This window comes from Macrobrachium nipponense, chromosome 45 (genome assembly GCF_015104395.2).
Source record: "Macrobrachium nipponense isolate FS-2020 chromosome 45, ASM1510439v2, whole genome shotgun sequence".
Lineage (NCBI taxonomy): Eukaryota > Metazoa > Arthropoda > Malacostraca > Decapoda > Palaemonidae > Macrobrachium > Macrobrachium nipponense.
In genome coordinates, this window is record NC_061105.1 from 33400635 (window position 1) to 33413794 (window position 13160).

Consider the following 13160-nt stretch of genomic DNA (forward strand, 5'->3'; position numbering starts at 1 on the left):
TTATTATTATTATTAATTCGGAAGAAGACCCTCTCTCATGCAAACTTCATTGAACAATATGGCAACTACATTTCTTAAAAAATGATTAAAGCAATCAACAGTTGAAAATGAAATAGGATCTTTTTCCTTTGTTGGATTCGACGGCTATCCTATCCAAAATATCTCTCCTCTCTCTCTCTCTCTCTCTCTCTCTCTCGTCTCTCTCCTCACTCTCCTCCTCTCCCTCCCCCTCATCTCTCTCTCTCTCTATATATATATATATATATATATATATATATATATATAACATTTATACATATATACAGATATATACATATATATATGTGTGTGTGTGTATGTATGTATATCTGAAAGGGTAGGCTTTGATACCCATAAAACGAGCGAAGAGATGCAATATAGACGTGAATAGCGCACTGTGCGTGCAGGGAGGGTCGACGTGCTCCAAATGAGCCGTCTTTGCAGAAGCATGAAACCGCTAATGTTGCGTAAGCTTGCTACACAAGGGCTTCATCCACAGTTAAGAACGTAATGCAAATGTTTTGTGTTTAAATAGATAAATACATGGGTGGAGCAAGGGGTCATGATAATAATAAAACTAATAATAATAATAATAATACTGATCCCCTTAACTGTCACAATTTTAACGACTAACCACTCTGCTCATGACAGTCATCGATGATCGCAATCCACGAATTTCAGTCATATAATCGTTGCTGCATGATTTTGACGGGCGTTCGGAAGTGTTATCCGAATTGACGCAGTAATGAATATTCCATTGAGTTCAAAGTGAAATTAACATATTATTTCCCCCTGACAGATGGAGGGTCAGACAGTTTTAACCGTTTTTAAAATTTTGCGGTCTTTCACGGTGTTTTGACATGAGTTTTATTTAGGCTGCTTTAACGTTGGATACTTTAAGGATTGTTTTACAGCACAATTCATTTCATACTGGTTTTATATTTGAGAAAATTAAGATGTTTTAAAACGAATGAAACAAGGAGTAGAACTCCTATGTAAATGCAGTTGCTTCATTGCCGTTGTAAAAGTCGTTTTAATTATTTACTTTCTTAATTGTCATTGCAGTGCTGCTTCCAGATAATTTCACTGTCCACCGATTTAATATTAAATTTATTCAGAACTACTGCATAAGTTATCAGTAAATTTTTTTAAAGTTTAAATTCATGCGTCATGAAAAACTTTCGTATGTTTGAATTTCAAAGCAGTCTTCTTTTACATATAATTTAACAGTTTAAACTTTCAGTCTTTCGAAACTTATAAAACAAAACGTGTAACGCCATTTTAGGATTAATTTTTATAAAACGGCACTGAAGTCGACTTCTCTTACGGCAGTTGCAAAAGAGAAATTGGTACAGCGTCGTTTTAAAATGAAATTCTGATATTTGTGGCTTTGTCCTCCCGGCCTGGAAAAATGGCTAAAGTTCCTCAAAGTTGTTTGTAAGTAATGTTGTAAGTAATGGTGTAATTACTTGCTGTCCTTCCCGTCCCTTCAGGAGTTCAGTACTTTAGCTTTTCAATTTTCTTTTTGGAATTTTGTTGGCTTTTTTTCTCTCTTTCTCGGGAGTTTGGAAGTTTCCAATTTCTTTGGGTTTTGTACTTTAGTTTTTATTTTATTTTTTAAGTTGTGCCTTTTTAGTGGGCGGCCATTTTTCTCTTGAAATACAATATTACCTCTCTTTAATTTTTTTTTATTTGTTTAATTTCACCTTTTACCTTTTATTTTTAACAGGGACGCAATGATTAAATCTAACTGATTTAAATCAAGTGATAAAATTATTATTGATTTGTCCATGAAATAATCATGATTTTTTAATTTTATTTTCTTAGTATTTTTTTTTTATTTGAAAGCAAGCAAATTGAAAAATATGGTTTGGAGGTTAATAAAAACTTAAGCATAACTGTGCTGCACCTATTTATTTTTATATAAAAAATATGCAAGTACATATTTTAGGCCAGAACTGGAAACCTAAAAGATGAATTAATAGTAATTCTGTCATACGAGTAAAATACATTTTGGAAAAAAAGAGTGAAAAAACATCTAACAAATAAAAAAAACAAATAGAAAAATCAAATAAGTAACTGATTTTTTTTATTTTTTTTATTTTTTTTATTTTGAAATATAAAAAATCACCAACCCTGTTTTGTAACGACTTTCTCTTCTTAAATCCTCTTCCTCGTACTCTTATTGAGTCTTCCTTCACTTCCTCATCCTTCTTGGCATTGGTCTCCTCTTACCATTTCCCCTTACAGACGTCTTCTTCCGCCTCCTCCTTTCCTCTTCCTCTGAGCAATGATCTTCCTACTTCGTCTTACTGTTTCCTTTCCACCCTCCTCTTCTGCTGCAGTGACTTCTTCGACAACCTTCCTCCTCCTCCGCCTCCTCAAAGACCTTATCCCTCTCGCCTCCGCCTTCCACGACTCTTACACTTGTACTCTTTCTCTACTCAAACTTTTTTTTCCTCGTTCGGTTTCCTGCAGCAACAACAATACAAGGCGAAGCCGCCGGAGAAACCTTGTAAAACACGAAATACTACTTTTATCAGAGAGAGAGAGAGAGAGAGAGAGAGAGAAGAGAGAGAGAGGAGAGAGAGAGAGAGAAGGGGGCGAAATATGGAGTCTGTTAACTTGAGAGAGAGAGAGAGAGAGAGAGAGAGAGAGAGATTGGAAGGCCAAACTTGTGTGTTTGTTTGTGTGCACTAACGAGTGTTTTTGTTGCTTAGCAAAACAAATCGAGGAGGTAAGATTTCCTTTCAAGCCAAACTTGGCCCATAACTTAAGGCACAGCTGAGGGTAAAGTGTCAATTAGAGATACAGAGGAAACCGTCATGCCGCTGCAGACCGCAAAAGTTTTTAACAATTTATGACACAATTAGCTGACTTAATGAAATCTCTTCCGAAGGGAAGGAACAGGGCTGGTTGCGCGGAAGCGGGGGAAAGAAAGCATCGGTGGGCGAAGGGGGGGCGGGACCGCTGCTTACAGAACTTTTGGAACATGGTTGGAGGCGGGAAGAAGCTGAAACAGCTTTTTGGAAAGGAGGTCTTCAGAGCAAAGGGAGTGTGGTGGGTGGGAGAGCTGAAGGAAAGGTTATGTTCGAAGGTGCTGCAAATGAACTTGTATAGTAGGGGAGTCGATGAAAGGTCATTATGGAAGGAAAGGGGTGAATCTGAAGAGCTTTTGGTAGAGAGAAAAAGGAGGGCGAATTTGAAGGTGCTATCTGACGGCTGACAGAATAGAGCGGCAGCCCGGACCGTTGAGATACAACGAACGAGATACCGACTGTAACCCCTAACTGGTATTTAGGAGTAGAACTTGTAAACTGTGAAACTGACCGTCTGCCGAAAATATATGGGTGGCTTACTTAACAAGCACCACTAATTGCTCGTTAGATTTTGGGTCTAGATCCAATATATGAGATACCAGATGAAACTAATATATAATATATCTGCAGACTCTACTGATTATAGAATGACCAGTGACAGACATTTTGAAGGGTGGGTTCCCCCTGACAGACTCACTGAAAAGGGGGGGTTAATTGGATCTAGATCCAACTTAGGAGATACCGAGTAAAAAAATTTACACTACAATAGCACTGCACATCCTAGAATACTGTGGTGGTAATGACGACGTTTTAGTGGGTGGTTACACCCCCTGACAGACGCCCCTTCCCACAAGCGAGTGGGGAGGGGAGGCAGGATCTGCATCCAACATTGGAGATACCAAGTAAAATTTACACTACAATAGCACTGCACATCCTAGAATGCTGTGATGGTTTTGACATTTTAGTGGGTAGTTACCCCCTGACAGGCACCCCACAACGAGTGGGGGAGGAAGGGGGAAGGGGAGGGGGGAGACAGGATCTCCATCCAACATCATAGTGCCAGGTAAAATTTGTACTACAATAGCCTGCACTTCCTAGAGTACTGCAGTGGTAATGACAGATATTTTAGTGGGTAGTTACCCCCTGACAGGCACCCCACAACAAGTGGGGGGGAGGGGGAGGGGGAGCCAGGAACTGCATCCAACATTGGAGATGCCAAGTAAAATTTGTACTACAATAGCACTGCACATCTCAGAGTACTGCGGTGGTAATGACATATTTTAGTGGGTGGTTTCCCCCTGACAGACACCCCACAACGACTTAGGAGGGTGGGGGTGAGGGGGAGGGGGAGCCAGGATCTGCATCCAACATTTGGAGATACCAAGTATAATTTGTACTACAATAGCACTGCACATCCTAGAGTACTGTGGTGGTAATGACAGACATTTTAAGGGTGGTTACCCTCTGGCAGACACCCCACAACGGGTGAGGGAGAGAGGAGGGGGAGACAGATCTACATCCAACATTGGAGATATAAAGTAAAATTTGTACCACAATAGCGCTTCATATCCTAGAATGCTGTGATGGTAATGCCAGACATTTTAGTGGGTGGTTACCCCTTCACAGACATAACCTACGATTGGAAGGAGAGGTGGGACACCTTGAAATATTTCAAATCTATCATAGGCAATATTAATATTAGAAATATGGTAAGTATCTGAAAATCGTGAGCCTGATAAAATGTAAAAGGCAAAAAATTCAAGAAATATTGTGATGTTTCAGGATAAGAATTACTGCCGGAGTTATTTTTTAAAATTCCTATTAAAGTATGAAATATTTCACTTCATTAATTCCATCACATCTATATAAATACTATGTGTGACACTTACTAGACTTGGTCTACTTTCTATAGTTTCACACACACACACACACACACACACACACACACACCACACCACCCACACACACACACACACACACACATATATATATATATATATATATATATATATATATATATATATATATATATATATATATATATATATATACTATATACTATTAATATTAGCACTATCCTTTGGTTTGGAGTTATTACTTCACACAAAGTATTTTATCTGAATGTTGAGGACGGGGGTCCCACAATTGGCAACAGCTGCAAGTAAGTGTGCTGACCCATTTTTGAAATAACTACACCGTTCCCATATTGTGCCAATAATTAAACCAGTCATATGGTGCCAACTCTCAGTTCCTCTAAAAAAGAAATGTAAGATAAGTATTCTCGCTTTAATACCGTCTTTGGTCATTTTCTTTTCTTGCCTATGGTTAGGACACTGGCAGCCATGTCGTGGTTCGTAGCCCAACGTGTCTTACCATAATTGAATTGTTCTTTAGTTGCTGTTGGTTCGTGTGGATGAAATGCAATTTTTATCGGATATGGGAATTCGATTGATATTAAGACCAAAGTCCCATCAATAAAGAGCCGTTTCAACACCCGCACATTCACAAAGATGATGTATCACAACACAAATAATTACTAGAAACGGAAATGTGAATGAATTGTTCAGGATAAGCTAACTATAAAGATTAAAACATTTTCCCCATTTTTATTTTATTCCCCTCCCGAAGTTGACGATCATACAAATTGGAGCTCCTGACTCCCAAATTAAGTTGGCCTATAATATCATGTCAGTTATCTAATAGTCCACTTATTAATCGGCGGGCCTCACTCAATTTATCTGTACAACTATCACCAAGTATCAGTACCATATATATTCAGGAAAGAAAATCTAAACTTAAATAAAATGATACACAATTTGATGTTTAAAAAAGCCAGCCGAGTGCGTTTGTCTCTTAACTTCCCGCCGGCACGCACCCACAGGCAGCCTATGTAATGTGTTTCAATACATTCTATCGATGCTGGCTTTGACGACCATTATTCGGCTAATTTTCTCCCTGGAAATATTTTTTTCTTTATTTGTTCATTATATCCAGTAGACAGGCACTAACATCATATTATATCCTCACGTTTGTTTCAATGCATTTACCATTGTTTTAATATGATTTATAATGCGTCTGCAACAGTCATAAGAATTTGACAACCGAATGTGCAAATATGTCAGCTGTGTGCAAGGCATAGGCGTCAATCACTGGAGTAGCGATCTCCCTGCCGAGAGTGACTTCTTTATTATTATTATTTATTTTTTTTTTTTTTTTTGCTCTATCACAGTCCTCCAATTCGACTGGGTGGTATTTATAGTGTGGGGTTCCGGGTTGCATCCTGCCTCCTTAGGAGTCCATCACTTTTCTTACTATGTGTGCCGTTTCTAGGATCACACTCTTCTGCATCAGTCCTGGAGCTACTTCAGCCTCTAGTTTTTCTAGATTCCTTTTCAGGGATCTTGGATCGTGCCTATGCTCCTATGATTATGGTTACGATTTCCACTGGCATATCCCATATCGTTCTTATTTCTATTTTGTTTTCAGATCTTGATACTTATCCATTTTTTTTTTTTTCCTCTCTTCTCTTCAACTCTGGTGTCCCATGGTATTGCGACATCAATGAGTGATACTTTCTTCTTGACTTTGTCAATCAACGTCACTCTGGTCTGTTTGCACGTATCACACCCTATCCGTTCTGATACCATAGTCCCAGAGGATCTTTGCCTGATCGTTTTCTATCACTCCTTCAGGTTGGTGCTCGTACCACTTATTATTATTATTATTATTATTATTATTATTCGACCCAATTTCACAGAGAAAAATTACCTTACGAAAACACACCTAAGCACTCCAACCATTGTGGTCAGGCCTAAGCATCTGCTCTTGGATCTAAGCAGTGTCAATCATAAATGGTTCCTGTGTAAATACAGGACTTTCTTTGCATATGGTAGCGAAGCACTAACTAAACAGTAATGTACAATCACTAACCACCAACACTCACAATGCACTTACTCAGTAAGCACTCACACTTGCATACATTCTCTATATATACACACACACACACCCTTAACATACACTCACACACACTCTCAATAACACTCTGAATACCCAACACTCACTAGGCACTCACTATACACTAAATGCTCACTAAACACTTGAAATACTAAATTTACTAAATATTCATTATCCCCCCACACTCAGTAACATTCACTAAACACTCACTTAATCCTAACATTAATTAAACACTAAACATTCACTAAACCCCAAACACTCATTAATACTAAATGCTTACCAAACCCTAAATACTTATTAAATACTAAACAGTGAATGAACATCCACTCATTAAAAACTTAATAAACACTTACATACTAAAAATTTGCTAACACTAACATTCACAAGACATTCACTAAACGCTACAAAATTAAAATTCGCAAAACTTTCACTAAAACCCTAAACACTCACTGAAATACTTACACACTAAATATTCACTAAACTACCATACCATTCACAGACGTTCACTAAACGTCACTTAACATTCACAAACATTTACTTAAACCCTTAAGACAAAACATTCACTGAATACTTACACAATAAACATTCAATAACATTCACAAAACATTCAAACTAAACCCGACTCAGTAAACATTCACTGAATACTGACACATTAACAGTCACTAAAAAACCCTAAACATTCATCAAAAAATACTTACTCATAAACATTCACGAAACGCATACTCACTAAACCCTAACAATTCGCTAACACATGACTCATTAAACATTAACGATAGAAAAAATTGACAATCGCAACTAATTTTTCATTTCTCTTGTTTTCTTTACATTAATACAAGTGATTATTTTTTTTTTTTTTTTTTGTCTAGTTTGCTCTTGTATTTATTCATAATCTTCTTGAGAGAATGGAAATGTTTCGAAATAACTTGGTGTGTAGAGATATTGTTTAAAAAACAGAGATCCTTGATAATACAAAAATGTATCCATGATTTCATTAGCATGAAAGTCAGTTGAAACCAAAGAAGTAGTCCTGCTTCGATAAAACAAACGGGTAGGCTGTAGCACAATTATTATGATCTGTACCCTGACTATAGCGTATATATTACATATGTATTACTATCTATTTAATGGGTGCGTAACTCTATTTAACAAATGTTATGTACATAGACATTTTACAGCAATAACTCTAATAATGATAAGAACTTATATGCCTACTTTATAGTGTCAGTCTTCCAACCACCGCTACATTAATTTTCATATCGTAAACAAAGGCTAAACAGCGAGTAGGGGGACCGGGGCTAGTTGGCACACTTTTACAATTTTGGTCATTGCGAATATAAAACAACTTGTTGCAAAATTCTTACCGCCATAGAAAAATATTAACATTCGTCTTTATCACAGAGCAAAATAATTGTTGTTTGCTTTCAACATAAGATCAATAAGCTTTAGAAAAAAAATAACTTTTCGTGCCACTTGCCCCACGGGGTAAGTTGGCACACATTATGGGGTGAAGTTGGCACATTGATAATTAAGAAAATTAATACATTGCATTTAAATCAAATAGCAAAAATACCCTCTGAATTTCCAAAATACAAAATATAAGGCATTAGTATTATTTCAGATCATCATCTAGTTGTAATTGTGGCAGGTGTGAAATAAATCCTCGTCATAGTCTTCATGCTCCCACATGTTTACATGCCCTGCACCTGGACCCACACTTCTCCTGGTTTACCAAACACAGGCTCTCTTCAGCTGAGCTTTCTTCTGGATCAACAAGAGCAGTTCTTAAACTCTGTATCACGCTGATGACTGATCTGAAGCCCATGTGTCTTTTTCGGACATCTCTCAATCTGTTACATAACCACCCGTAAAATCAAAATCTTGAAATAGTCTGTAATTCAGAGTTGAAATTCCATCAATCCTAAAATTATTGAAAACATCAGATAAGTGACAGCTCGAGGTAAGTCGAGGAAACTTTACCAGGAATGTCACAGATGGGCATACTTGATCCCGGATTACCAGTCATCCACGAATCACATGTCCTGTTACACATTTCTTCAGATGTCTATAACACTAAAATCCAGGGGCTGCAACTTGTGAGAACAATGTGGAGGAAATGATAGGACACTAATCTCATTATCCTTCCGAAAAATCCCAGAAACAAAACGTAAATTATATAAATAAATAGGCTTACTATTGCTATCAAATAACGTGTGCCAACTTGCCCCATTTATTTTGAGCCAACTTGCCCATCCCTACCATTTGTTACAAAAACGATTACCAGTCCACACCAAGAAACCTTGAATTAATCATTTTATGCTATAGAATCTTTAAACCATAAAGAAAACTATGCTATCATTGAAAACTAATCTTTATGAATGTATAGAGTTATAGCAAATAACAGAAAGATTAAAATATTTACTTACTACTAAAAACCATCAAAATAAAAGAATTGTCTCATAAATTCGAGCTCCTACGTTCTATCTCTATAGAATTTTGCTGTAATTGAGAAACCACGTGGCAATTACACAGTATATGTATTGCAGTCATCCTATTGGTAAACTTTAAAGTCATGTTGAGTATGCCAACTTACCCCCTGTAGCCACTAGCCCCGGGCTCCCCTACTATATATAATTGAAGTTAGTTGCTTGCTTGACAAAATAATAATATGACTGAATTATTATATGAAACAAATAAATTATTTTTGTGTTAGATCAGCCATCGTCAACCGGGTTCCGTGGAACCTTAGGGTTCCGTGAACGATCGCCAGGTGTTCCGTACGAATTCATGTTTTATTTAATTATTTGTTATTTATAAGTATATATTTTTCGTTTAAACATGTCGTGAGAAATCGTAGTCCTATAATTTATTTTATCGTAACAATATCGTGCAAGAATTTTTTTTCCCTTTGTTTTTACTAAAGGTAATTAATGCAAATGCTTACACACACACAACACACACACACACACACACACACACCTATATATATATATATATATATATATATATATATATATATATATATATATATATATTATATATATATATATAGGTGTGTGTGTGTGCGTGTGTGTGTGTATTGAGGGGTTCCTTGGGATGAGGAAAATTGTCTCAGGGGTTCCTCAAATGTCGAAGGTTGGGAAACACTGTGTTAGATAAATACAAAGGATATAGAAAGGATAAAAATATTTATTAAATATATCACGATAATGTATAATACGGGTCAATAGTAGCCCACTATACTAATCTAGACATTCATTATCAGGGCTTGCCCTTCCCCCTGCCCACCTGTTAGGGTGTGTTCTGTCAGGGAGAAACCACCCACTAAAATGTTCTGTCATTACCATCACAGCATTCTAGGATATGAAGTGCTATTGTAGTACAAATTTTACTTGGTATCTCCAATGTTGGATGCCGTCCCTGTCTCCCCCTCCCCCTCCCCACTCATTGTGGGGTGTCTGTCAGGGGGTAACCACTCACTAATATGTCTGGTATTACCATCACAGCATTCTAGGATGTGCAAGTGCTATTGTAGTACAAATTTTACTTGGTGTCTCCGATGTTGGATGCAGATCCTGCCTCCCCCTCCCCTTCCCCCCCACTCGTTGTGGGGTGTCTGTCAGGGGGTAACTACCCACTAAAATGTCTGGTATTACCACCACAGTACTCTAGGATGTGCAGAACTATTGTAGTACAGATTTGACTTGGTATCTCCATGTTAGATGCAAATCCTGTCTCCCCCTCCCCCTCCCCACTCGTTGTGGGGTGTCTGTCAGGGGGTAACCACCCACTAAAATGTCTGGCATTACCATCACAGCATTCTAGGATGTGCAGTGCAATTGTAGTACAAATTTTACTTGGTATCTCCAATGTTGGATGCAGATCCTGCCTCCCCCTCCCCACTCGTTGTGGGGCGTCTGTCAGGGGGTAACCACCCACTAAAACGTCTGTCATTACCACGAACAGTATTTCTAGGATGTGCAGTGCTATTGTAGTGTAAATTTTACTCGTATCTCCTAAGTTGGATCTAAGATCCAATTAACCCCCCCCTTTTCAGTGCGTCTGTCAGGGGAACCCACCCTTCAAAATGTCTGTCACTGGTCATTCTATAATCAGTAGAGTCTGCGAGATATTATATATTAGTTTCATCTGGTATCTCATATATTGGATCTAGACCCAAAATCTAACGAGCAATTAGTGGTGCTTGTTAAGTAAGCCACCCATATATTTTCGGCAGACGGTCAGTTTCACAGTTTACAAGTCTACTCCTAACTACCGGTAGGGGTTACATTCGGTATCTCGTTCGTTGTATCTCAATGGTCCGGGCTGCCGGTCTAGAATGTTTTCAGATCAAGAGTTTGGGATACAATTGAGCTGAAAGAGAACTTTTGGGAAATGGAGCCTTCGGAGGAAGCTATGGGGAGATGGGGACTGCTATGAGACCTTTTGGATAATGGGGTTTACTGAGAAAACTTTGGGGGGAACGGGACCGCAAGCAAGACTTTTTTGGAAATGGGAGCGGCCCCCCCCCCCACCCCCCCCCCCCCCCCCCCCCCCGCCTCTGAGAAAAATCTTGAAGAAGTTGGGCTGCTCGGAGAGCTCTTGTAATATGAGTCCCACTGGGAAAGCTTTCGGGAATGGGGTATGTAGAAAGCTATGGGAAATGGGGCTCAAAGAGAAATCTTTTGGGTACGGAGGTCTCCTGTGAAGGTATTAGAGAAATAAGGGCCCGGAGAGAGCATTTGGTATAGCTGGAACTTTTTAAGAGGTTTTTGGAAGTCCGGAGTAACGTAAATGGAGAGAGAGAGAGAGATGAGAGAGAATGAGAGAGAGAGAGAGAGAGAGAGAGGAGAGAAAAGAAGATGTAAGTGAATCAGTGAACGATAGGAGATATTTTAGGAATCGATGAAATGAAACTCATAGAAAAATGTGTTTTTTAGCTCTTTTATGAACTTGGAAAATCTAACATGCATGCAGAAGAGAGAGAGAGAGAGAGAGAGATAGAGAGAGTGGTTAAAAGTAGGTGGATGGGAAACATAGTAACATTACCTATACAAAAATAAAAGAAAGGGTGTGATAATATGAACGAAAACACGGGACAGAGGGAAGAGAGAGAGAATATGAGAAAGGAAAGGAGTGAGAGAAACAGAAACGAAATAATGAAATTGTTAGAAGCGAAAAGATTGAGGGAAAACGGAACGCCATTTGCATACGAATGACGCCATAAAAGTAATACACTTGTTCCAACAGCTTTCACGGGGACCTCGCGCTGTTTGTGTTCGGTTTATTTACTTTTATTGTTATTTTGTTGTTTACTTCGCACACTGCGTCTATTTAACGATTTTTTTTGTCTTGTGAAATTAATGGAAAAAAATTTCAGACGCCATGAAACAGATCTTGTTGAAGATAATGAAATTGGGATTAAAGAACCTCACTGGGCTTTGTATTTATTCATTACATGAAGGTATGCGTCTACAGGGTCAGAATGTATTTACTTATTCTTTACAAAGAAATTAAGTAAAAATGGTAAGGATCATAGAAGTGACCGATAAAAAAATTCTACCGTAATAGAATGAGTACAAAATAAATTATAATAAAACATTGCCATAATTTTAATCCAGTTCATGAATTTGTAACGCATCCATTATGGTATTAATTGATTAATCGTAACGTGGCGCAAATGAGTAGAAATAAAGTTGATATAAAGTTAATTAAAGTATAGAGCTGGGAGACCCTCTTATAAACTTTTCGGGGTTTGCTAACCTCGTGTGTTTGAGGAAAGAAATTTGTGTTGCAGCAGAAGTGAAATTACAGTGATATACCCCATCCAAAACCTGCTATCCCTGGCTTGGGAGTCGATGTTGTATGAGAGAAAATATTGTCTTTGTTGGGCGTTTGTTGAAAATTCTTGTAGACATTAGGGAAAATACTTTTGTATGTGAAGATTGTTCAGAATCCTTGATGAATTAGAAAATATACTTTCACGTTGGAAGTTTATTGAGAATCTCTGTTGCTTTAGGAAAATAATTTTTGTATTGGGATTTTGTGAGAATCCCTATGGATTTAGGAAAATACTTTTTTATTGGAAGTTTGTTGATAATGCCTGTTGAATTAGGAAAAATACTTTCGGATTGGAAGTTTGTTGAGAACCCCTGATGAATTAGGAAAAATACTTCTTATTTGAAGTTTGTTGAGAAAACTGGATGAATTTGAATAAATACTTTTGTATTAGATGTATGTTGAGAATCCATGATGAATTATGATAAATACTTTTGAATTGGAAGTTTTGTTGAATTAAAATCCCCCTGATGAAGTACGATAAATACTTTTCTACTGGAATTTTGTTGTGAATCCGTAATGAATTAGGAAAAA